Here is a 26,113-nt window from a genome sequence, read left to right as displayed (position 1 = left end):
AAAAAGTCCATGATTATAATTCCATTGAGGATTGCGTTCAGCACTACTGTCTTCTAGCAAATACCCAGAAATAATTGGTTGGGAAAACCCAAGCCGGCATCAAGTCTGGGTCATGCCTGATAGTTGTAAGCAATGGAATCTAGAAGGAGGCATACGGATCTTCTCACCACCACAACGGCAGACAAAAATCAACGTAAACCACGTAGTAACTGCCGGAATTTGAAAAAAGAAAAAAAAGTTCAGAGATAGGAGCAGGGTAGTTCCCGCCATACCGTGGACGGTGTGAACTTGGGCCTTCGTGCAACTGGAGGAACTGTCTCCGGCTAGCCGGCCGGGGTGGCCGAGCGGTTCTAGGCGCTACAGTCTGGATCCGCGCGACCGCTGCGGTCGTAGGTTTGAATCCTGCCTCGGGCATGGATGTGTGTGATGTCCTTAGGTTAGGTTTAAGTAGTTCTAAGTTCTAGGGGACTTATGACCAAAGAAGTTAAGTCCCATAGTGCTCAGAGTCATTTTTGTCTCCGGCTAGCTTGAAACGCGTATGTACTCGGTAGCAGCGATGGCGAGGCATGATAAAATCTTTGACCAGAGAGTTGCATGTAGGCAGTCGGTAGTAGTAGTTGCTAGTAGCACTCTGTCAGTGCTAGTAGCGCGCGAGAGACAGTCGGAGTTGTGTGTGAGGAGTCGGCGGGCGTCGACATGGCCCTCTGGTCAAGATTCAGGACGAGTTATAATTTTTAAATAAGGTAATGAAGCAGCATTGCGCACATCTGATAATGTAATGTATCTTAACTGTAATTAATTTGTGCAAGAATCGCCCCAATAATAATTTTGTTTTCAAAGCAATATTTAAAGAAAACAATCATTTGAATTGAAAGAAAGTTTCCCATGCATTTCCTTAAAGAAAAATTTCACTTAAATTCAAAGAATATTTGCGATGCATTTCCTCCAAGCTATGGCGAAAAATAAGAGCAGATGCAGTTTTACTGAGGTAAGAATTTGAGTTTAATTAGTGAACAGGGCCTAAGATCGACATTTCGGTCTATTTGCGTTTTCATTGTCACTGAGATTTCATTATCATTGAATTGTCTTACATTTTTTTTGTGGGCAGCTTACATTTGGGGTCAGATTGCTATTTCTCACTTAATTGTCATTGTCAATAAATTATTTTATTTGGAGGTTACACTTAGCTCTATGTCCATTAGCATTTGAATAAGAATACTTATAAAATTTTTTGTGGGGAGGTTACAAGCTGTACTGATAATTTTACGAAGCGCATCGAACCAGAGCCTCCAGTAACAAAAGTCACATACGATGGCCCCTATTATCCTCGCGCCAACAGAAGTCGCAGCAGATTGTAAGTATATCAGCTAGCACCGGCATTACACTCTGAACCGTCAACACTGGCTAATAACGCGACAGCTGATATCTGTCACAATGGCTTGGCTACTCGCAATGTGCATTCTCATGGGGCACTTCTCTCTCACCGTGCCCGTCATTCCTTCCAAGACGGAAAACTCGTGGCGTGAGAATAGGACAAACATGAGGCGTAAGGGGCAGTCGCATCGACTCACTAATAGTATCGAAGGCCTCCATATCAATGCCACAAAGGAAACCAAATCATTAAAGAAACATAATGTGAACACACAGGACATGTGGCCTGTAATTGAAAAACTATATGATGATCTCACTATTCCCAAAAGATCCCTGACTATTCATATTTGGATCTCCGGGAGGGGACTGCCAAGGGAGAAGTGACATTGAAAAATGGTTCAAATGGCTCTGAGCACTATGGGACTCAACTGCTGAGGTCATTAGTCCCCTAGAACTTAGAACTAGTTAAACCTAACTAACCTAAGGACATCACAAACATCCATGCCCGAGGCAGGATTCGAACCTGCGACCGTAGCGGTCTTGCGGTTCCAGACTGCAGCGCCTTTAACCGCACGGCCACTTCGGCCGGCAGTGACCATGAGAAAAAGATGGCATAACCAACGACGGAATAACATTCTACGAATCGGGGTGTGGAACTTGAACGTGGCAGTGAACCTTGAAAATCTGAAAAGTGAAATTCGGTGGCTCCATCTAGATATAAGAAGGGCCACTGAAGTGAGATGGAAAAAAGACAAGGATTTCTGGTCAGATGAGAATAGGGTAATATCAACAGCAAAAGAAAACTCTATAACGGGAGTAGGATTCGTTGTGGGAGATAGGGTAGAGAGTGAGTTACTGGGAACAGTTCAGTGATAGGACTGTTTTCATCACAATCGACAGGAAACCGACACCGACAACAAAACATCAGGTATACATGCCGACGTCGCAGATAGAGGATGAAGAGATAGAGAAGGTATATAAAAATGTTGAACGGGTAATTCAGCACGTAAAGGAAGATGAAAATATAATAATCATGGGGGTTTGGATCGCGGTTGTAGGGGAGGGAGTAGGAGAAAGGGTTACGGGAGAATATGGGCTTGGGACAAGGAATGAGAGAGGAGAAATTGAGCTCTGCAATAAATTTCAGTTCGTCATAGCGAATACTCTGTTCAAGAATCACAAGAGATGAGATATACTTGGGAAAGGCCCGTAGCTACGGGATAATTCCAATGAGATTACTTTATGGTTGGCTAGGAGTTCAAACGTTTCCACTTGTAAGGCACTGTTTGACGGAGAAATATAACTTTCCGCAGCCCAGCTGCCCAACTTGTGATGTTTCTTTTCACACTAGTGTTTTACTGCAACGGCCAACAGAAAAATACGTTGCCGAGTCTCTCTTCTCAAATCGAGTTTACTGGCTCAGCTATTTCTTCTGATTCTAACCAGGATCTCCGGAGCGGGATGCTGGAAAAAAGACAATTGTCAATTGTTCCGTTTTTCTGGCCTGCACCGCAGAAGGAGGACGTTATTGTTCTCGCTGGAGCATATCGTCTCATAGGCGACTGTTTCTTCTGCAGTGCATGTCAACCAAGGTGCCCTTCACGATGAACGTATCCTGCCTTTCCACCTGATTAAACAACGCAGGAGTATGATCAAGCTCCGAAATGGTAGCACATTTTAAAGGAACACAGGCAGTAAATGTAATTTTATTCCGAACTAAATAACACTGTGTGATGGACCACAACTAAAATCTTTAAACAAAAAAGTCGTTTACGTTGAAAAAACTACTCACAAATTAGGCGCAATGAAGTAAGTGCTCTCCGAGTTGAAAAGCAATTCAACTTACAAACGAGTATCTGAAGATAATCGTCTTACATAACGAGTATCATTATTAAATCATGATATCGGCACGAGGCTTAGAGAAACTGTTGCGAAAACTGTTGGCAGTGCCAACTGAAAGAAACCACAGTACCTTAACATAGCGCCCGCATCTCGTGGTCGTGCGGTAGCGTTCTCGCCTCCCACGCCCGGGTTCCCGGGTTTGATTCCCGGTGGGGTCAGGGATTTTCTCTGCCTCGTGATGGCTGGGTGTTGTGTGATGTCCTTAGGTTAGTTAGGTTTAAGTAGTTCTAAGTTCTCGGGGACTGATGACCATAGCTGGTAAGTCCCATAGTGCTCAGAGCCATTTGAACCATTTTGAACCTTAACATAGCGATGGCGATTCTTGTAAACATTAACATTTTCAGAATGACATTTTCATTCTGCAGCGAGACGCGAACTCGGGACCTTTGCCTTCGGCGGGCAAGTGCTCTACCGCTTTTTCTTTTATCTCATATTCTTCGATTTTGTTCGTTGCATCTGCTCGAGGCGGACGTCGTAAGACATCGGTTTAAGTTCGTTGTTGATCCATTCACTCAGTTTTTTTTATTACAGAGGGCAGCTAACCCTCTGACCGAACACGCTGAGCTACCGTGTCGGCGTCCCGCTTGAGCTACCGTAGCACGACTCACTACCTCTCATCACAACCTCAATTCTGCTAGTACCTAGTCTCCCACCTTCAAAACTTCACAGAAGCTCTTCTGCAAACATTAATCAGCTGCGGACCTCGTGGTGATCAAGTTCATATCTAAAGATCTCGTTGCTGATAGGACGTTAAACTATGAGGACGTGCTGAAAAATAGTGTCTTCTAATTTTTTATCTGAAAACTTTAACGTTCTTAAATATTACAAGCGTTATTAACATTCTACATCTTAAGTCTACGTGTATACATATTTGCAACCCTCTCCCGCTAGAGGACTCCGAATCGTAAAGTGTAACGTGGCGGTGTGTAAAGTAACTTTGTCGGTGCGTGAGAAACAACGTTTCGAATTAGAAGAGTTCTTCCGTGCCTGCAGCACTTTCTCCTTCATTATGGCGATGCCAAACCACACACGAGTGCTGTGACGTCTGCAACAGGCCGACGCCTTGTGTTCAACTGCCATCGATCATCCTCCGTGCAGTCGCGACTTGGGCCCACACGATTTCCCTCTGTCTCCGAAGCTTCAAGAACATCTTCGAAGACTTAATATTGGTAGTTATGAAGCGGTACAAGCAGAGGTAAGGTTGTGGCTCCATCAACAAACACAGACATTCTACAGTGACTTTACCAACAAACTGGCCTCTCGTTGGGAGAAACGTGTTCATCAGCCAAGTCCTATTCGGTTTTTCAAAGAGTGCTCTACACCATTGTTCCCATACTTAGCTTGCATTTATCGCTAAACTCTCGCCCAGCCCAAAGTCCCTAGCAACTGGAAAAAAGAGAAGGTGACTCCTGTATATAAAAAGGGTAAAAGAATGCACCCGCAAAATTACAGACTAATATCCATAACATCCGTTTGCTACAGAATCCTTGAACATATTCTCAGTTCGAATATAATAAATGTAATAATTGTTCTTGACAGAGCGAAACTTATGTCTACGAATCAGCGTGGTTTCAGAAAGCATGGCTCGTGCGAAACTCAGCTTGCCCTTTTGTCACATGATACAGGGTGTTTCAAAAATGACCGGTATATTTGAAACGGCAATAAAAACTAAACGAGCAGCGATAGAAATACACCGTTTGTTGCAATATGCTTGGGACAACAGTACATTTTCAGGCAGACAAACTTTCGAAATTACAGTAGTTACAATTTTCAACAACAGATGGCGCTGCGGTCTGGGAAACTCTATAGTACGATATTTTCCACATATCCACCATGCGTAGCAATAATATGGCGTAGTCTCTGAATGAAATTACCCGAAGCCTTTGACAACGTGTCTGGCGGAATGGCTTCACATGCAGATGAGATGTACTGCTTCAGCTGTTCAATTGTTTCTGGATTCTGGCGGTACACCTGGTCTTTCAAGTGTCCCCACAGAAAGAAGTCACAGGGGTTCATGTCTGGCGAATAGGGAGGCCAATCCACGCCGCCTCCTGTATGTTTCGGATAGCCCAAAGCAATCACACGATCATCGAAATATTCATTCAGGAAATTAAAGACGTCGGCCGTGCGATGTGGCCGGGCACCATCTTGCATAAACCACGAGGTGTTCGCAGTATCGTCTAAGGCAGTTTGTACCGCCACAAATTCACGAAGAATGTCCAGATAGCGTGATGCAGTAATCGTTTCGGATCTGAAAAATGGGCCAATGATTCCTTTTGAAGAAATGGCGGCCAAGACCAGTACTTTTTGAGGATGCAGGGACGATGGGACTGCAACATGGGGCTTTTCGGTTCCCCATATGCGCCAGTTCTGTTTATTGACGAAGCCGTCCAGGTAAAAATAAGCTTCCTCAGTAAACCAAATGCTGCCCACATGCATATCGCCGTCATCAACCCTGTGCACTATATCGTTAGCGAATGTCTCTCGTGCAGCAATGGTAGCGGCGCTGAGGGGTTGCCGCGTTTGAATTTTGTATGGATAGAGGTGTAAACCCTGGCGCATGAGACGATACGTGGACGTTGGCGTCATTTGGACCGCAGCTGCAACACGGCGAACGGAAACCCGAGGCCGCTGTTGGATCACCTGCTGCACTAGCTGCGCGTTGCCCTCTGTGGTTGCCGTACGCGGTCGCCCTACCTTTCCAGCACGTTCATCCGTCACGTTCCCAGTCCGTTGAAATTTTTCAAACAGATCCTTTATTGTATCGCTTTTCGGTCCTTTGGTTACATTAAACCTCCGTTGAAAACTTCGTCTTGCTGCAACAACACTGTGTTCTAGGCGGTGGAATTCCAACACCAGAAAAATCCTCTGTTCTAAGGAATAAACCATGTTGTCTACAGCACACTTGCACGTTGTGAACAGCACACGCTTACAGCAGAAAGACGACGTACAGAATGGCGCACCCACAGACTGCGTTGTCTTCTATATCTTTCACATCACTTGCAGCGCCATCTGTTGTTGAAAATTGTAACTACTGTAATTTCGAAAGTTTGTCTGCCTGAAAATGTACTGTTGTCCCAAGCATATTGCAACAAACGGTGTATTTCTATCGCTGCTCGTTTAGTTTTTACTGCCGTTTCAAATATACCGGTCACCCAGTATATTGAAAAGTATGGATTAAGGGTACAGGCAGATTTCATATTTCTAGATTTCCCGAACGCGTTAGACTCGGAGTCTCATTGCAGGCTGTTAAAGAAGGTACGAGAATGTGGAATAGGTTCACGGATATGTGAGTGGCTCGAAGACTTCTTAAGTTACAGAACCCAGTATGTTGCCCTCTATGTCGAGTGTTCATCAGAGACTAGTGTATGGTCAGGAATCCTCCAGGGAAGTGAGGCCCGCTGTTATCCACTACAATCATAAATGATTTGGCGGACAGGGCGGTCAGCAATGTCTGGTTCTTTGCTGATGATGTTGTCGTGTAAGGTAAAGTGTAGAAGCTGAGTGACTGTTGGATGACTTAGAGAAAATTTCTAGTTGCTGTGATAAATGACAGCTAGCTCTAAATGTATAAAAATATAAATTAATTCAGATAAATAGAAAAAACAATTCGTAATGTTTGTATGCGGCATTAAGTGTCCTGACTGACACAGCAACGTCATATAAATATCTGGGCGTAATGTTGCTAAGCTATGTGAAATGGAACGTAAATGTAAGGGTAGTAGTAAAAAAAAAAAAGGCGAATGGTCGACCTCTGTTTATTGGGAGAAATCGAGGAAAGTTTGGTTCATCTGTAAAGGAGACCGCATATAGGAAGCTAGTACGAGCTGTTCTTGAGGAATACTCGAATGTTTGGGATCCGTATCACGTCGGGTTAAAGGAAGACATTGAAGCAATTCAGAGGCGGGCTGCTAGATTTGTTACTGGTAGTTTCGAGCAACACGTAAGTGTTACGGACATGCCTCTGGAACTCAATAGGGAATTCCTGGATGGAAGGCGACGTTCTTTTCTAGAAACGGTATTAAGAAAATTTAGAGAACCTGCATTTGAAGAGCCGGCCGAAGTGGCCGTGCGGTTAAAGGCGCTGCAGTCTGGAACCGCAGGACCGCTACGGTCGCAGGTTCGAATCCTGCCTCGGGCATGGATGTTTGTGATGTCCTTAGGTTAGTTAGGTTTAACTAGTTCTCAGTTCTAGGGGACTAATGACCTCCGCAGTTGAGTCCCTTAGTGCTCAGAGCCATTTGAACCATTTTGCATTTGAAGATGACTGCAGAACGATTCTGTTGCCTATAACATACATTGCGCATAAGGACCACGAAAATAAAATACGAGAATTTATGGGTCATACGGAAGCATATAGACAGTTGTTTTCCCTCGCTGTATTTGCGAATGGGCCAGGAAATGAAATGTCACGTAATGGTACAGAGTACCCTCCGCCACGCACCGTACGATGGATTGCGGAGTATCGACGTAGATGTAGATGTAGGACAGAAACAAATGTGCAGACATGAAGAATCAGGATCTGGAATCGTCACGTTTTATTCCATAGATGCATTGACCTGAGAGACCTAGTTATGATGAGTAACCTGATAGATCGCATAATAGTACAAAGTTTCTGGAGACTAATGTAACATAGTTTTCACGTAATTACATGATGTAGTTGACAGTTTATTAGTTTTAACACCAAACTGTTTAAATTATGAAGGATTTGTTTTCGAAACTTATAAGAATGGATATTTTAAAACAGAAATATTCCTGGACGTTCGACATTTGCTGATATTACGATGACTTGTAGCACCACTCTTGTCTGTTCCAATTCCTTTAATACTTAGTATGTAGCACAGTCTTAATGAAAACTTTATTAACTTAGGGATCTTAACACAATGTATCGTATGTTTCAAACCACGTTGAGCAGTAACTGACGCCACTGGTTAGTTCACACTGTTACCAAGATGTAAACATAAGTCGCCGGCCGCTGTGGCCGAGCAATTCTAGGCGCGTAAGTCGGGAACAGCGCGACCGATACGGTCGCGGGTTCGCATCCTGCCTCGGGCATGGATGTTTGTGATGTCGTTAGGTTTAAGTATTTCTAAGTTCTAGGAGACTGAAACTTCCTGGCAGATTAAAACTGTGTGCCCGACCGAGACTCGAACTCGGGACCTTTGCCTTTCGCGGGCAAGTGCTCTGCCATCTTTTTTTTTTTTTTTTTTTTTTTTTTTTTTAATATAGAAAGAAAATTACCTCTTCCACTTCAGGCGTTGGCCCCTATCACCCATACTACCCCCAAAAACCTATCTAGCCTAAAAACAAAAACAAAGCTAGTGCCACCGCCACTTTCATCCTAAAGCTAACTAGGACGGCCGTTCGCCACCACTTCAGGTTCCGCCAACGAACAAAAATTAAATATGCCTCTGAACTTTGTATAAAAAAATAAAATAAAAGGAGAAAGGAAAGGGTATAATACTTTATTATATTTTATTTGTTGTTCATTTTGTTCTTGCGTATTTATTTGGATTCGAACGCAGGTCTCCTTCCCACATTTTTTTATCAATGTGCGAACAGTCATAGTTAATCAAGCCTGGAAAACTAAAACAGAATGAAGACGCCATCGAAGATATGAAACATAAATAACATGAAAAGAAAGCTACCACGTCGTAGTGAGGCTTCCCAGCGACTGCGCCCACTGATAAGATTGTTCAATATATGGTCGTTTGCAGTTCGTTCTGACCTCATCTGCCACTGTCTGGAACATTCCAGCTACACGGCGGGCTGTGAAAGGCACTCCATAGGTAGTTTGCGAAGCACTGTCGATATCTGGTATGCCCGGAAATAGCATGATGTCTTTCTTGCAGATAGAGCCAGAAGTCAAGGAAATTCTTGTGTCCGTCACGACAGAGGTAATGGACTGCATGTCCACGTATCCAGGTGACAGAGCTGGTTCGAGTCTTGGGGTAAAATGTCTCATCCGGAAACAATAACGTGCATGCAGATATATGCTCCGGCCTAACTCGCAAGAGATAAGCCAGCATCTGCCGCACTAGGTGCCAAACCGGTTCCGCCTCTCCACAGCTGAGGCGGTGCTCGTCAGAATCTAATGTATTACAACCCACACAATTGGGAGATTCTGCCATGTGAATATTGTAGAGACGTTCTTGCGTCACGAGCTTCCCATTAACGACTACGTACCATTGAGAAACAACATCGGAATCAAGCATGGCATCGTGTACATTCTTCCACACCACGCGCCACCGTACGTCAGGATATTTTAGTTCGACCACATTTAGGGGGCGGCGTTGCAGCATGTCATGATATAGGCGTCGAGTTGTGACCATTTGTGGTGTAGTGAGCGCGACACTGCATTAACTTTGTTCTAAATAGAAACGTCCTATATAAAAGAGGGGCGCTGGGATGTCCTGTAGTGGCACCGGCGCTCTTAGTGAAGCAGGTCGTAGCGCCGTCAGAAGCAGACTCGTGAGGTTCGTAGGACAACGGCGCAGCAGACATAAATGTGAGCTAACATAGAGGGCAATGGCCCTATCATGGACGTTAACTAGGCCTAGACCACCTTTTTCCTTGGGGAGGGTAAGAGATACGTATCTGATCTTCAGTAACATATCAGCGGTGACGAAGTATCCCAGCGCTGCCATAATGCTACGAGCCAAGGGCTTCGGAATGGGTAGCGTTTGGGCGACATGCGGTATGCGGGACGCAAGGTATACATTGGCATAATACGCCCGCTGAACGATGTTGAGGGATCGCAAGCGCTGATTTGCAGTTCCGGCCCTAATTTGGTTAAGAAGGCGTCGATAATTGAGCGTCGTCGCGTGTCGCATGTCGTTCATGAAATCTAAGCCCAAGCAGCGTATAGTATCACTGAAGCGTAAGGGGGCAATGTGTTCCTGCGGTAGCCCAATCCCGATGCTCAAGGCGACGGACTTGTCAACGTTGATTTGGCTACCAGAAGCTGTACCGTAGGTTGCAATCCAGTCCAAAGCCGCGGCCATGTCGTCAGCTCCACGTATGACGATCTTCAAATCATCCGCATATGCGGTGCAACGATAGATGGAGCCGCCGAACTGTATCCCAGTGAGCCTGTCTCGGAGACCACACAACAAAGGTTCTAAGGCCAATGCAAATAACAATGTTGATAATGGACATCCCTGTCGTACTGATCGGCGGATCGGCATGGGTGCCGTCAGTCTTCCATTGACAAGAACTCGAGAAGTAGCACCATGTAGTAGGCGTGTCAACACTGTGATAAAGGGGTCGGGGTATTCCATGCGCCGTAGAACGGCTGTGAGGAAAGTGTGGCCCGCACGGTCAAAAGCCTAGCTAAAGTCGATAGACGCGAGGGCTGCCGGCAAACGTCCCACCCGTGCAAGGGAGATGAGATCTCTGTAACGACATAACGCAGTTCTGATGTTGTTGGGTCCCCCCCCCCCCCCCCCCCAAGGACGTCTGATCGCCGGACAAGACGTGCAATAGTGTGCCGCGAATACGTTCTGATAGCAGCCTCGAAAAGATCTTGAAGTCGCTGTTCAATAACGTTAAGGGACGATAGTCGCGGACATGATTCCGTCCCTTCGGCTTATGGATGGGGACAATCAGACCTTCCAAGAATGGTGCAGGCAATGTTATACCCGGGGACATCAATTCCTGGCAAATTTCAATCAAACACGGTAGCAACAGTTGTTTAAAGGCTCGATAGAACTCTAATGGTAACCCATCGATTCCTGGTGATTTATGGGCAGCACCTTTACCAATGGCGTCGAGCACTTCCTCTTCTGTCACTTCTCCCAGTAAAGTCGGTACCATGTCTGGTGGAACTGTACCGTGGACATATGCTGAAACGGTGTCTACCGTCGCCATACCAGGGAGCACTGCTGAATAAAGTTGAGCGTAATGCCCATAGAAGGCTTCTGCTATATCTGCTTGTTCTACCACATGTCGACCGTCGTCGGTTATCATGTCGGTTACCAGTGCCCTACGGCGCCTCCTGCGTTCTATGAGCACGTGGTGCATAAATGGCCTTTCTGATTGTATCATGTCTGGAGCACGCGACCGTATAACAGCGCCTTGTAAATGATGGCGTGCTAAGGAGACGAGCTGCGCTTTCGCGCGATTGACTGTGATCTGCCTGTCAGGTGAGGGCTCCATAGCAAGACATTCCCGTAGGACGGTGTAATAAAAGTTTTCCGTGCTCCTCCTCCATGCCGCTGCTTCCCGGCCGTAAGCCATGAAGGTGCGTCTAAGAGCAGGCGTCGCACATTCAATCCACCAACTGAGGGTCGATCGGTAACGTCCACGACGCCGTAAGGACGCGTTCCACGACTCTTCGACAGCACCTTTACATGCCGGCTCGTCCAGATGGGCGACGTTCACTTTCCAAGGGGGCCTACTGCGCCACACACGTGCAGGTTGGAGGGCAATGGTGCAAATATAGGCTGTGTGGTCGGTGAATGCAATGGGCCAGAGCTCTGCTCCTCTCGTCGCCGTCGAAAGGGTGCTTGTGACGTAAATCCTGTCCAACCGACCTGATGAATGGCTTGTATAATGGGTGTAACCAGGAGCTGGGCCATGGATGTGGCGCCACGTGTCAATCAGGTGGAGGTCACGCACTAGCGTTTCCAATTCAGCACACGGGACGTGATGTGGCTGCTGATCAGATGGAGACAATGTACAGTTAAAATCTCCTCCGATCACCATATCGTCTATGCGGCCCATAAATAGACGCGTAATATCTTCCGAAAAAAAGCGGGCCCGATCTCTCCGTCTCCCTGATCCTGAAGGGGCATATACATTGATGAGTCGTACACCGTTGACAGTTAGTGCCATGGCTCTTGCACTCGGTAAGTACAGTACGTCCGTAGCCGCCAAACCGTCCCGTAGCAGAACAGTCACACCACAATCGGTAGAAGAGGCGTGGGAGATGTGGGCGGTATATCCGTAGAAGTCAGCCGGCCGTTGTGGCGCTCCAGTCTGGAACCGCGTGACCGCTACGGTCGCAGGTTCGAATCCTGCCTCGGGCATGGATGTGTGTGATGTCCTTAGCTTAGTTAGGTTTAAGTAGTTCTAAGTTCTAGGGGACTGATGACCTTAGAAGTTAAGTCCCATAGTGCTCAGAGCCATCCGTAGAAGTCAGGGAAACTAGCGACACATACTTCCTGTAAGAGGGCCACGTCGATGTCCGCCGCATCAAGCATGCGTTGTAGAATTGTCAGTTTGTGTGGTGCCCTTATCGCGTTGTATTGATTGTGGCAAGGCGAAAGGTGTGCTGCCTAGCCTCTTCACCTAGGGTAGACGCCATGGGAATAAAAGCTAACCGCAAGAGATGCCGGATCCACCAAACCCGTTACAAATTACGGGTCTTTCACGCTAGGAGTGGCATCCCCAATGCCGCCCCCTCCCCTGTCACACGCGCCCTCTTCAGGAAGTTCCTCAACATCGTCCGACCACAGTGGGTGCAACACGATGCTGTGTAGCTGATCGGCATCTAAATCTCTCTCACGTACGTCGTCTTTGGTAGAGGTAGACGGAGCGCCATCCATCGACGCGACCTGCCGCGTTTGTGGTGCAAGAAGTAACTGGGCATTCGTAGTATGGGCAAGTGAACCGTCTACACCACTTAGATCCTCAGCAGGCGCAGCATCCATGCTGTCTGATGAGATGTCACCTTCTTGACTGGCCGTGTGTAGGAGGCAATCGTCAGAAGGGGTCCGCCGACGTCGCTTGCGACGTCGAGGCGAACGTTGCTTTCGAACGTGGACATCCGTATCCGAATGTGGGAGGCAATCCAGCGTCGTATCACCTTCCGCTAGGAAAGCCGCGGTCGGGACAATGTTCGCGTCCACGTCCATCGCGTTCTGAATGTTATGTTGCGTCTGGAGTCCGTGGGACTGTTGCTGCTGTTGTTACTGTGGAGGGGGCGACATATGGGTAGGCTCCGAGGGTCCTTCCTCTTCCTCCCTTGGTACTTCTGGCGTCGATGGATGTGTCTGATCGCCCGTTTCGTCCTCAACTATGGTGCGCATCGTCGTCTGGGCGTACGTGAGGGGCAGGATTGTCGTCCCCGTCGGGGAAACGGAGTCTCCCACTGGTATCTGCGTAATTCTACGTTGTAAGCAGCTCGATCGAACATGGCCTTCCTGCCCACATCCGGAACAGGTACGCGGTTGACCGTCGTACATGATTGCACGACAGCCACCGATGTTCAAATAGGACGGCACATGTTTCTTGAGCTCAAGTTTAATTTGGCGCACACCATTGTAGAACTTATACGTCGAGAAAGTTTGCCACTTTTCTGCAACGTGGCTGATAACATTGCCATATGGTCGGAAGGCGTCCTTGACAGCTTCCTCTGGGACCTCGAAGGGGAGCTCAAAAACCCTTACAGTCCTTAGGCCCATGCCTGCATGATCCACCGGCACCTCACCGATATGCCCGTCAGAATGTTTGAATCGGAGAGAATTCGACTATTTAGAAACCACTGTTGCGCAGACCTCTGCACTGGTCATTTTAACATAAACCACGCTCGCCGTTATAGAAAAATGTATTCCGACGACAGTCGCCGGATCTAAACGTAGATCGTCGCGTATGAACTGTTCTATTTCATAGGCTCGAGGACGCGCGTGATCTGTTTGGAAAGTAATTTTGATCGTATCGTGGCGCCATATGTGTGCCATAATCGCACTGAACTTGGAACAAATACAACTCGCGCCGCGAGAAGGTAAACACAAGCAAGCGCTCACGGTCGCGCACGGCGGGGCGCAACGGACGTCCTCGCCCCATCGCAGCCGAAAGCAGACTGCCATCTGAGCTACCGAAGCACGACTCACGCCCGGTACTCACAGCTTTACTTCTGCCAGTATCTCGTCTCCTACCTTCCAAACTTTACAGAAGCTCTCGTGCGAAAGGCAAAGGTCCCGAGTTCGAGTCTCGGTCGGGCACACAGTTTTAATCTGCCAGGAAGTTTCATATCAGCTCCGCAATATCCTTTCTTTCAGGAGTGCTAGTTCTGCAAGTTTCGCAGGAGAGCTTCTGTAAAGTTTGGAAGGTAGGAGACGAGAGACTGGCAGAAGTAAAGCTGTGAGTACGGGGCGTGTGTCGTGCTTCGGTAGCTCAGATGGCAGAGCACTTGCCCGCGAAAGGCAAAGGTTACGAGTTCGAGTCTCGGTCGGGCACACAGTTTTAATGTGCCAGGAAGTTTCATAGCAGCGCACACTCCGCTGCAGAGTGAAAATCTCATTCTAGGGGACTGATGACCTCAGATGTTAAGCCCCATAGTGCTCAGAGCCATTTGAACCATTTTGTAAACGTCAGTCACTGGTTTCACTTGCAACCACCTCATTTCTTTTATGTACAAAACTTTTAAAAGTATGAAATAATAAATAAAGTGATAAAACATACGAATTGTAAAATGAAGTTAGTGCTTGTTGTAAGTGCATAACACATGCAAGGAGGCCGCTGTACAGTAGAGCCAGCTGCGTCGTAATTGTAAACAGCGGCCTTAGTGCGAACTAAAAGTCTGACGTGAATACCCAGTTGAGAACATAAAGTATTTTTAATGTTTCAAGTTACATCCACTGATATTAATTTTAGAAGTGGTTCATACGAGGTGTGGCTAGAAAAAAACCGGACTAGTACTGGTGAAACAATAAAACGAATGCAATAAGGCTGAAAGTCGCGTGGCCTGTCACGTGACTCTCGCTCCGCCTACTGCTCGAGTTTCATCTGCCTCCTGCACTCAGTCTGCCCGTGGCGTCTGTTTTAAGTAGTTGACGTTTTGTCTGTGCGTCGGAAAATGTTGAGTGTGCAGAAAGAACAGCGTGTTAACATCAAATTTTGTTTCAAACTAGGAAAATCTGCAAGTGAAACGTTTGTAATGTTACAACAAGTGTACGGCGATGATTGTTTATCGCGAACACAAGTGTTTGAGTGGTTTAATCGATTTAAAGATGGCCGCGAAGACACCAGTGATGACACTCGCACTGGCAGACCATTGTCAGCAAAAACTGATGCAAACATTGAAAAAATCGGTAAACTTGTTCGACACTTTCCTTGTCAACTCCTGTTAACTCAGACACTGCTCTGATTGTTAAACGGCGATCTTGTCGAACAAGTTCACCGATTTTTTCAATGTTTGCATCAGTTTTTGCTGACAATGGTCTGCCAGTGCGAGTGTCATCACTGGTGTCTTCGCGGCCATCTTTAAATCGTTTAAACCACTCAAACACTTGTGTTCGCGATAAACAATCATCGCCGTACACTTGTTGTAACATTACAAACGTTTCACTTGCAGATTTTCCTAGTTTGAAACAAAATTTGATGTTAACACGCTGTTCTTTCTGTACACTCAACATTTTCCGACGCACAGACAAAACGTCAACTACTTAAAACAGACGCCACGGGCAGACTGAGTGCAGGAGGCAGATGAAACTCGAGCAGTAGGCGGAGCGAGAGTCACGTGACAGGCCACGCGACTTTCAACCTTATTGCATTCGTTTTATTGTTTCACCAGTACTAGTCCGGTTTTTTCTAGCCACACCTCGTACATCCACTGATATTAATTTTAGAAGTGGCTCACATTTAACGCTTATGCAGCTGTACATTCAGTAAGGTTACGTTATTGTAATTGGTCCTTCACATGTTTAGCAACACTGATAACAGCCACGCAGTGATCGAAATCTATACATTCAATAAACATCATCTGCGAAAGACTGCCGTACCCTTTACTACTTGAACATGTAGAATCTTAATAGCGTTTGTTTTATTCAAAAAAATTTAAGAGAGTAAGTATAAAAAATTCGGGGCCATTGCTTTTTAGCACGCAGCCGTCTAATTTTCCTTCTGCCGTCAAAATACTCAAGGCAGCTTTTCCTGTGCGGATACCTAAGTTTCTCAATGTGTTTCTTTCTTGACATTCGTGGATCGAAAGCTTTTGTGAACGGTATTGTCCAAAGGGCTATAATGAAACACATGTCAGTTCCATCAAAACATGGGCAAATGAGCATATGCGTAAAATAATGTACACTTTCAGATCAAATGTATCCGGACATAGCTACGTAATGCGGGAATTACTACCAACCGTCCCGAGAGACGGGCCCTCCGGTATAAACGGAGGAAGGGGGGGAAGGGGGGGTTACTGTGTTGTCAGCTCAGTGGCTTCGAATGTGGACTAGTAGTTGAATGTCACCTGAGTAACAAATCCATCAGGGACATTTGAGCCCTTGCAGAGCTACCCAAGCCGACTGTTGGTGATGTAACTGTAAGCTACAAAGTGCTACTAGCAGTCCAAGTAGCGCAATTACTGTGCGCAGTGATGGTCGAGCAGCTTCTCGCATGTCAAACATTTCTGCAGCCAGCGTCAAGCGACGCTCGAGACGGTGTAAAGGGCGACGCCACTAAGTGGTGCATAACTGGAAACGAGTGATTTGGAGTGATGAACCACGCTATAACGATAAATGCCGTTAATACGATGGGAATTTAAAAATAAGTTAAACATTATGATGGCAAGCCAACTACCTGTTGCTGAATTCTGCACTATATTTCATAATGACATAAATACGTGACACTTTCCTACATAGTCACCAGGTCTTTGTAAACGACGTCCAACCGTTCAATTCGTAGACGATATAAATTCGCTCCATGAGAACCGCTTTGTGAAAGTCCTCATCGCCTAAAAATATCTTTCCCCTCAGATGGTGTTTCATTTTACAGAAATGCTGGACATCGCATGGTGCAAGGTCTGGACTGTATGGTGGATCAGCGTCAAGCACATTTTTGCGACCATGGTCAATTTGGTGGCATCGTTTCAACACGTACGGACGCGACTTTGTTTTTCCTCCTAATTCCGCCAGTATTTCACTGTGAATCTGTGTCAAAGTCAGATGTTTTCCCCACAAGAATCGTAGCGTCACGCATACTTTAAGTTTTGAGTACTTTTCCAGCTAGTAAGGCATTTCACACAAACGCTGTGATGCGCCCGTTATCCATACCACAGCAGAGCTGTGTAATCAGGAAACCAGGAGCATGAACTCGACACACGTCACTTACGAGGGTAATCTCAAAAGTAAACTCTCCTTTTTTTATAAGTACATAGACCTCTTTATTTCTACAATGGTTTACATCAGTTTACAGCTTGAACATTTAGCTATTTTTCGACATAATCACCATTTCTGTCGATGCATTTTTGTAGACGCTGTGGTAGTTTTTATATGCCCATGTCATACCAGCTCGCCGCCATGCTGTTCAGAAAGTTATTAACCTCTTCTTTCACCTCGTCGTCGGAGCTGACTCGCTTTCTGGCCAAATGTTCTTTTAACCTAGGGAACAGGTGGTAGTCAATGAGAGCCAAGTCAGGACTATAGGGTGGGTGGGCGATTATGTTCCACTGAAACTGTTGCAGGAGAGTAACGGTGTGCCGAGCGATGTGTGGGCGAGCGTTGTCATGGAGAATGTGTACGCCCTTGCTGAACATTCCTCTTCTCCGGTTCTGACTTGCCCGTTTGAGTTTTTTCAGAGTCTCACAGTACCTGTCAGAGTTAATTGTGGTCCAAGCGATTCAGCTCCGACGACGAGGTGAAAAAGGGAGGTTCAAAACTTTCTGAACAGCATGGCGGCGAGCTGGTATGCCATGGGCATATAAAAACTGCCATTGCGTCTCCAAAAATGCAGCGAGAGAAATATTGATTATGTAGAAAAATAGCTAAATGTTCAAGCTGTAAACTGATGTAAACCATTGTAGGAATAAACAGGTGTATGTACTTATAAAAAAATAGGAGACCTTACTTTTGGGATTACCCTCGTATTTTGTGAAGTCCCTACATATGACTTGTTTGTGTGTACAGTGCCGATTAAGCCTTATTTTAAGATAAAAAATGAAATTTTGAATTAGATTACCGTAAAAGCCCATCTGGCTGCCCCACAAAGTCTGTTTCCCTAACCACAGTGTACGATATTCCACGTTCTTCTTCTTTACTTACGTCTTTGTACGACAGGACGTTCGCCCAAACGATTTGCGAGGCCCTCCGAAGAGACTTGTGTGATGAACACCATGAAGTAGCTCGTATATGCCATGCGTCATCTTCGTTTACCTTCGACGGGCGAGAACGATGCTTGCCATGCCAGCCGCTTGTCGGTGTGAAATTTCCATACCATTGGCGCATTTTCGACCGTGACGGTGGTTTTCTTTCCCATGGCGCTTTTACAAATTACTTAAGGTTCAAATGGCTCTGAGCACTGTGGGACTTAACAGCTAAGGTCATCAGTCCCCTAGAACTTAGAACTACTTAAATCTAACTAACCTAAGGACATCACACACATCCATGCCCGAGGCAGGATTCGATCCTGCGACCGTAGCGGTCGCGCGGTTCCGGACTGGAACGCCTAGAACCGCTCGATCACTGAGGTCGGCATTACTTGAGGGACCGTGACATGTTCAATCATAATGTCAAACTGCCACTAAATTGACCATCTGAGGACGCGTGTTGACATATCGTCAATACTAGGAATACTGACGAGCAATGCTGATGGACCTCAAAATATTCACAGTACTGCCAATACATACTGAACGGATGAGGTCAAGTATTAAGGGTTTAACAATACAGGGTGATTCAAAAAGAATACCACAATTTTAAAAATGTGTATTTAATGAAAGAAACATAATATAACCTTCTGTTATACATCATTACAAAGAGTATTTAAAAAGGTTTTTTTTCACTCAAAAACAAGTTCAGAGATGTTCAATATGGCCCCCTCCAGACACACGAGCAATATCAACCCGATACTCCAACTCATTCCACACTCTCTGTAGCATATCAGGCGTAACAGTTTGGATAGCTGCTGTTATTTCTCGTTTCAAATCATCAATGGTGGCTAGGAGAGGTGGCCGAAACACCATATCCTTAACATACCCCCATAAGAAAAAATCGCAGGGGGTAAGATCAGGGCTTCTTGGAGGCCAGTGATGAAGTGCTCTGTCACGGGCTGCCTGGCGGCCGATCCATCGCCTCGGGTAGTTGACGATAAGGTTTCATAACTAACCTTTTTCGTAGGACTCTCCATACAGTTGATTGTGGAATTTGCAGCTCTCTGCTAGCTCTGCGAGTCGATTTTCCTGGGCTGCGAACAAATGCTTGCTGGATGCGTGCTACATTTTCATCACTCGTTCTCGGCCGTCCAGAACTTTTCCCTTTGCACAGACACCCATTCTCTGTAAACTGTTTATACCAACGTTTAATACACCACCTATCAGGAGGTTTAACACCATACTTCGTTCGAAATGCACGCTGAACAACTGTCGTCGATTCACTTCTGCCGTACTCAATAAGACAAAAAGCTTTCTGTTGAGCGGTCGCCATCTTAGCATCAACTGACGCTGACGCCTAGTCAACAGCGCCTCAAGCGAACAAATGTACAACTAAATGAAACTTTATAGCTCCCTTAATTCGCCGACAGATAGTGCTTAGCCCTGCCTTTTGTCGTTGCAGAGTTTTAAATTCCTAAAGTTGTGGTATTCTTTTTGAATCACCCTGTATTCAGATATTGACACAGCTTCAGGAAACAGCCATGCGGTATTAGTGTACGCTGTTTATTTTTCGATACGCCATCATATCTCAGATTCAGTTTTTAAGGGGTGTTAACACAAAAGAATTTTAATAGGGCCTGTCCAAGGGTAATCATTGTATATACTACTTTAGGGTGGTTAACGGGCGATTCCCTATGAGATTGCTTACTTCATTGATTTGGAAATATAGTACATATTAGTGTATTACATAGCAGTTTGGAAAATCGCTCCCATTTCGAAAAATATGTCATATATCTGCAATGACTTTTAAGAGGTCTGCAAAATACACGCCAGTATCACGGAATTATCACAAAGTGTAAAAAAACTGTTTTACGTTAATTGCCCAAACAGGTCCTTACCAGCCAGATACAATTGCTTCAGAGGTTTCCACAGAATTTTACCACTTGTGCGAGCTGATATTACACAACTAAACTGTCGCCAGAAATCTCTAACTTACTTGTAATCTCTTGTCGACGGCGGATTGCCTCTCTCATTAACGTAATTTGCTTCTCTGTTTTTATCTCGTATCAGCGCTAATAAGTTGATGTACGGTGCAGGGCTCTTCGGAAAATAATTTATGAACTGTTACGGCTCCGTCATTCGGACTTCAGTCAGTAAATTAACATGTGATCAGTCGCTTCTTTTTTTTCCTTTTTTTTTTAAATCATTCTCGGAACCATTTCATCTTTACCGTTATTTTCTGTTGCTTGTAAGCTGTATCTAATGCAGCTGTAACACACGCTTTCTTTTGGGTGTTCGACATCTTAACCTTGTAAAATCGCCTGGTCAACTGACAGATTTTATCAGCGTTATTGATAGCATGTGGCCGCTTCAATACATTGAAGATTTGAAAAAGTAGAATTGTCAACAGGTTTTGAACGTGTGGTGGCCCCTTTAGTACCTGAGTGCAGATTTGTTTTGAATAAACCATTCATAACGCTCCGCAAATTTTCTCATATCACTATTATTTTCAACTATTTTGAAAGAATAAAAGGGTAGAAATGGAATCTTGCGAGATGCAAATAACGTGAAGCAATCTTTTTTTGTTTAAAAAAGTTGCGTATTGCTTATTTTGACAGTCTTATACAGTCACTCTCGTAAACTGACTTCGTGAATGTCCTTCTATAACACAGGGACTATGAATGTGAAAATTTACCCCTATTGCTGTTTCGTAGAAGAAGCGCTTACCCATCAGAGAATGCTATAGCAATCTCTGCAACTTTCAGCAATGACGCTTTCTTGTGTATGCTGTTCCCTGGAGACTCAGCTGCTTGTTGGCTTTTACCGAGATACGTCACAATACATAACGCGTCATTAGTGCTGCAGACGTGTCACATTTGCTCAGCACTGACACCTGCGCACACTGATGAACAAACGCAGCGACTGCAAACAGCGGAACGCATTATAAAGATCGCGCAAGCCATCTGCTGCCGCGACAACGGCGTTTACGGAAATCAGCCGTCGCTTTGTGGAGAGGGTTCGGACCTCCTTCCTCCCTTTCATAACCGCCGCAGGCGATCTCGCAGCATACACTGACTGCGGGCGCACGGAGCTTAAAATTGCATTCAGAATGGGGACGCGGACGCACTCTGCATAATATGCGGGGGTTACGGCCGCCGCCGCCGCGGCAGGGATAGGGTGCGTGAAGAATGGCAAAATAATGAAACACGCACTCGGGATTATTCGAGTGTCACTCAGCATCGGCGTGCAAATTTTATAGAACGGATAAGGCGGAGGAGGCGATGAAAAGAGACGGCGGGCGCATTAAAAATGCAGAAACATAAATCATGGTTTGACAGCGCTGGCTCAGCGCTAGGCGACTCCCAGTGCACCCCTCTGCGGACGGACAGCCCTCCGCCGCCGGAATGAGATGAGTTTCTCTTTCTCCCGATCTGACTTTGTGTGCGGGCCGCGCTAGTGTAATTAGCTAATGCAAACTAGGCCCCCTTTGCTTTGAAACGTGGTATCACTTTTATTTCTTCGCATCGACTTGTTTGTGAACCCTAAGCAGCAGCTGCAGCAACTGCATTTTCCTCTCCCAGGCCTTGTGGTCTCTAACGGAATCACGCCATCGACAGCTGACGGAATGCCATTTAAGAGAAAAAGTGGTTCATGTAAGTGGCAGTGAAACGAAAACTAGACGGATGGAAAACATGGAAGTAAACTGTTTATAAAAAATCAAATAAAAACAGTCTCGATCGCGTTTTTAAATTTTTATTCGTTAGCAACCGGTTTCGACCCTTTCCTCAGATCATCTTCAGGCTTTTCCCCGCTGCAGTACAGTAATAATATACACTCCTGGAAATTGAAATAAGAACACCGTGAATTCATTGTCCCAGGAAGGGGAAACTTTATTGACACATTCCTGGGGTCAGATACATCACATGATCACATTGACAGAACCACAGCCACACAGACACAGGCAACAGAGCATGTACAATGTCGGCACTAGTACAGTGTATATCCACCTTTCGCAGCAATGCAGGCTGCTATTCTCCCATCGAGACGATCGTAGAGATGCTGGATGTAGTCCTGTGGAACGGCTTGCCATGCCATTTCCACCTGGCGCCTCAGTTGGACCAGCGTTCGTGCTGGACGTGCAAACCGCGTGAGACGACGCTTCATCCAGTCCCAAACATGCTCAATGGAGGACAGATCCGGAGATCTTGCTGGCCGGGGTAGTTTACTTACACCTTCTAGAGCACGTTGGGTGGCACGGGATACATGCGGCCGTGCATTGTCCTGTTGGAACAGCAAGTTCCCTTGCCGGTCTAGGAATGGTAGAACGATGGGTTCGATGAAGGTTTGGATGTACCGTGCACTATTCAGTGTCCCCTCGACGATCACCAGTGGTGTACGGCCAGTGTAGGAGTTCGCTCCCCACACCATGATGCCGGGTGTTGGCCCTGTGTGCCTCGGTCGTATGCAGTCCTGATTGTGGCGCTCACCTGCACGGCGCCAAACACGCATACGACCATCATTGGCATCAAGGCAGAAGCGACTCTCATCGCTGAAGACGACACGTCTCCATTCGTCCCTCCATTCACGCCTGTCGCGACACCACTGGAGGCGGGCTGCACGATGTTGGGGCGTGAGCGGAAGACGGCCTAACGGTGTGCGGGACCGTAGCCCAGCTTCATGGAGACGGTTGCGAATGGTCCTCGCCGATACCCCAGGAGCAACAGTGTCCCTAATTTGCTGGGAAGTGGCGGTGCGGTCCCCTACGGCACTGCGTAGGATCCTACGGTCTTGGCGTGCATCCGTGCGTCGCTGCGGTCCGGTCCCAGGTCGACGGGCACGTGCACCTTCCGCCGACCACTGGCGACAACATCGATGTACTGTGGAGACCTCACGCCCCACGTGTTGAGCAATTCGGCGGTACGTCCACCCGGCCTCCCGCATGCCCACTATACGCCCTCGCTCAAAGTCCGTCAACTGCACATACGGTTCACGTCCACGCTGTCGCGGCATGCTACCAGTGTTAAAGACTGCGATGGAGCTCCGTATGCCACGGCAAACTGGCTGACACTGACGGCGGCGGTGCACAAATGCTGCGCAGCTAGCGCCATTCGACGGCCAACACCGCGGTTCCTGGTGTGTCCGCTGTGCCGTGCGTGTGATCATTGCTTGTACAGCCCTCTAGCAGTGTCCGGAGCAAGTATGGTGGGTCTGACACACCGGTGTCAATGTGTTCTTTTTTCCATTTCCAGGAGTATATATATATATATATATATATATATATATATATATATATATAAAATTATGGCGATTACTTCTAAAATAACAAACGCTCTACTTACCTTTTCCATCTGTCTCGTTTTCACTTGATTGCCACTTATAAAAAGGATCACTTTGTGACAGTGCAAAGCAGTTTGTAACGTAGCAAAGTATCACGAGTCGTCATCTTGCATTGAAAGCGCAGCTGCTGGGCCGGACGAGCGGTGTAGTTGACAAATGCTGAGTGCAATACGTTACACACACTCTCTATGGATCTGAAGAAGTTAATGTACCAAATTCTATGGATAACACAACCATACTGCTAAAATTTCAAATCAATAACTTCAATACATTTGGAGATATAAATTTTTACCTAAAATACGTAATAACCGTGCTGTCATTGTGAAACTTGAATTAGGGACTGTAATGTGTTCATCTATAGTATAAATTGAAACTACAGCCAAGAGGATAGGTTCACATAATCAAGTTTCCTGGAATTTTCTTTACTTTCTTTACAACGGATTTCTGACATAACTAAAAATACTTTGGAAAATTATTATTTCATGGTGTGTTGATTGCGTGAATGTTTTGGAGAGACTGATAGAATGAATGGAGTACATACGTGAGGTGAGAATGTGATATTTTAGTAAAACTACGTAAATGTATGCGCGAGAAATTTGTTGTGTGGCAGGGAATATGTGACGTGTGTCCGAGTGAGCTTCGTTTTGTAAAAGGTAGGCAGAAGGGGCACGGAGTATTAAATTTATTAGTTATTTTGTGGAAAGGAATCACATTTTGTTTTCACTAATTTGTATTTATTTTCGGAATTATGAAATTTCTAGTCTAAATTACTTGTGGCAATCTGATCTGCTGACATTAGAAATAGCGCGAATAGAGAAGTGCTCGAGATGATCTGATTGGTTGCTTAACATCCTAACCTGTTTGATTAGGGCTTTGTGCCTCAGATCGATGAGTCGACATAGTCGCTCGAGAGCCGTCTTCTGATAAACACCTATGTAAAATCAAGCTGATCAAATTTGTACCAAAATGAAGAAATATGCGCGTTTGATCGGTTTTCTTGTATATGGTGAAAAGCGACTTCAGTGTTGAGTATTTTGTGAAATTTTTAGCTTTTTAAGTGATTTATTCTAGGAGATATCGCGTGTGGACATTGCAAGTCGTACATAAACACCCCGTGGCATGTTTCGTGCAAATCACGCGACATTATGGAAAGCCCTTTTGTTCAAGAAGCCTACTGAACGACTGAATGTGTTTACTCGCAAGTGGTCGTGGGTCACGACTGTTGAAGACGTTTAAAATATTGGGTCTGACTAAACAACTTCTGGCTGCTTTCGGGTGTTATCCCACCAGGACGGAATATGTCGATCCCAACTGCCCATGCGTAGTCTGAGTCTGTGAACTGTATATAAACTGTGGAAACGTTTGTGTCTGCAATATTATGTGAAAACAATATTTTGTGTAAATTTCTTAGTAGGTGCATTGACACTGTCAGGGACTTAGGCTGAAATAGTCTGAGTGGTAGATCAGCTCTCTGGCTTTGGAGGAGTCGACTTGTGGCAGTCGAAGGAAATAAGTGGTGGACTTACGAGAAGCTGATACAAAATCCAATGTCGCTGGTGGGACATACAGGAAAGCACCAAGTTCTTGTGGTTGGGAATCGCGCTGTAATGTACAAGGGGCACAGTATACTGTCTGCCTGGTATGGCTCACAAAGACATCTACGCGGGAAAGTGCTGCCTAGTGGTAGTGATCTCTGGGCAAAAGCAACTATTAGATACGCAATCATCGGAGATCGAACTATTACACTGTGGAAGTATGGAACATTGTAGTTGCCCTGCTACTACTTCCCTTCTGCATTAGTAAAATTATAAGATTAAATCACTACGGATTAAGAGTTGTGTACAAGGCTTGCCATTGTTTTGCAATATGTTCACAAACAATATAATTTTGAATGAAAAGTACCTTATTGACTGGTGTTCACTTTCACAATGGTCCGTCCCCGGTAGCTGAGTGGTCAGCGCGACAGAATGTCGATCCTAAGGGCCCGGGTTCGATTCCCGACTGGATAGGAGATTTTCTCCGCTCAGGGACTGGGTGTTATGTTGTCCTAATCATCATCATCTCATCCCCATCGACGCGCAAGTCGCCGAAGTGGCGTCAAATCGAAAGACTTGCACCCGGCGAATGGTCTACGCGACGGGAGGCCCTAGTAACACGACGTTTACATTTATTTACTTTCACAAGTCATTGTTACCTCGAACAGGATACTAATCCATCTGTCCTGTATTATGAGTATCATGCTATGCTCGTTTAAGTGATAAATGTTCAGAAAGAACATTTTCTCAATTTTAAAGTTCATATACACTCCTGGAAAATGGAAATAAGAACACCGTGAATTCATTGTCCCAGGAAGGGGAAACTTTATTGACACATTCCTGGGGTCAGACACAACACATGATCACACTGACAGAACCACAGGCACATAGACACAGGCAACAGAGCATGCACAATGTCGGCACTAGTACAGTGTATATCCAC

The sequence above is a fragment of the Schistocerca nitens genome, chromosome 7, assembly GCF_023898315.1.
Source record: "Schistocerca nitens isolate TAMUIC-IGC-003100 chromosome 7, iqSchNite1.1, whole genome shotgun sequence".
NCBI lineage: Eukaryota > Metazoa > Arthropoda > Insecta > Orthoptera > Acrididae > Schistocerca > Schistocerca nitens.
Note: the sequence above shows the minus strand (reverse complement) of the source record.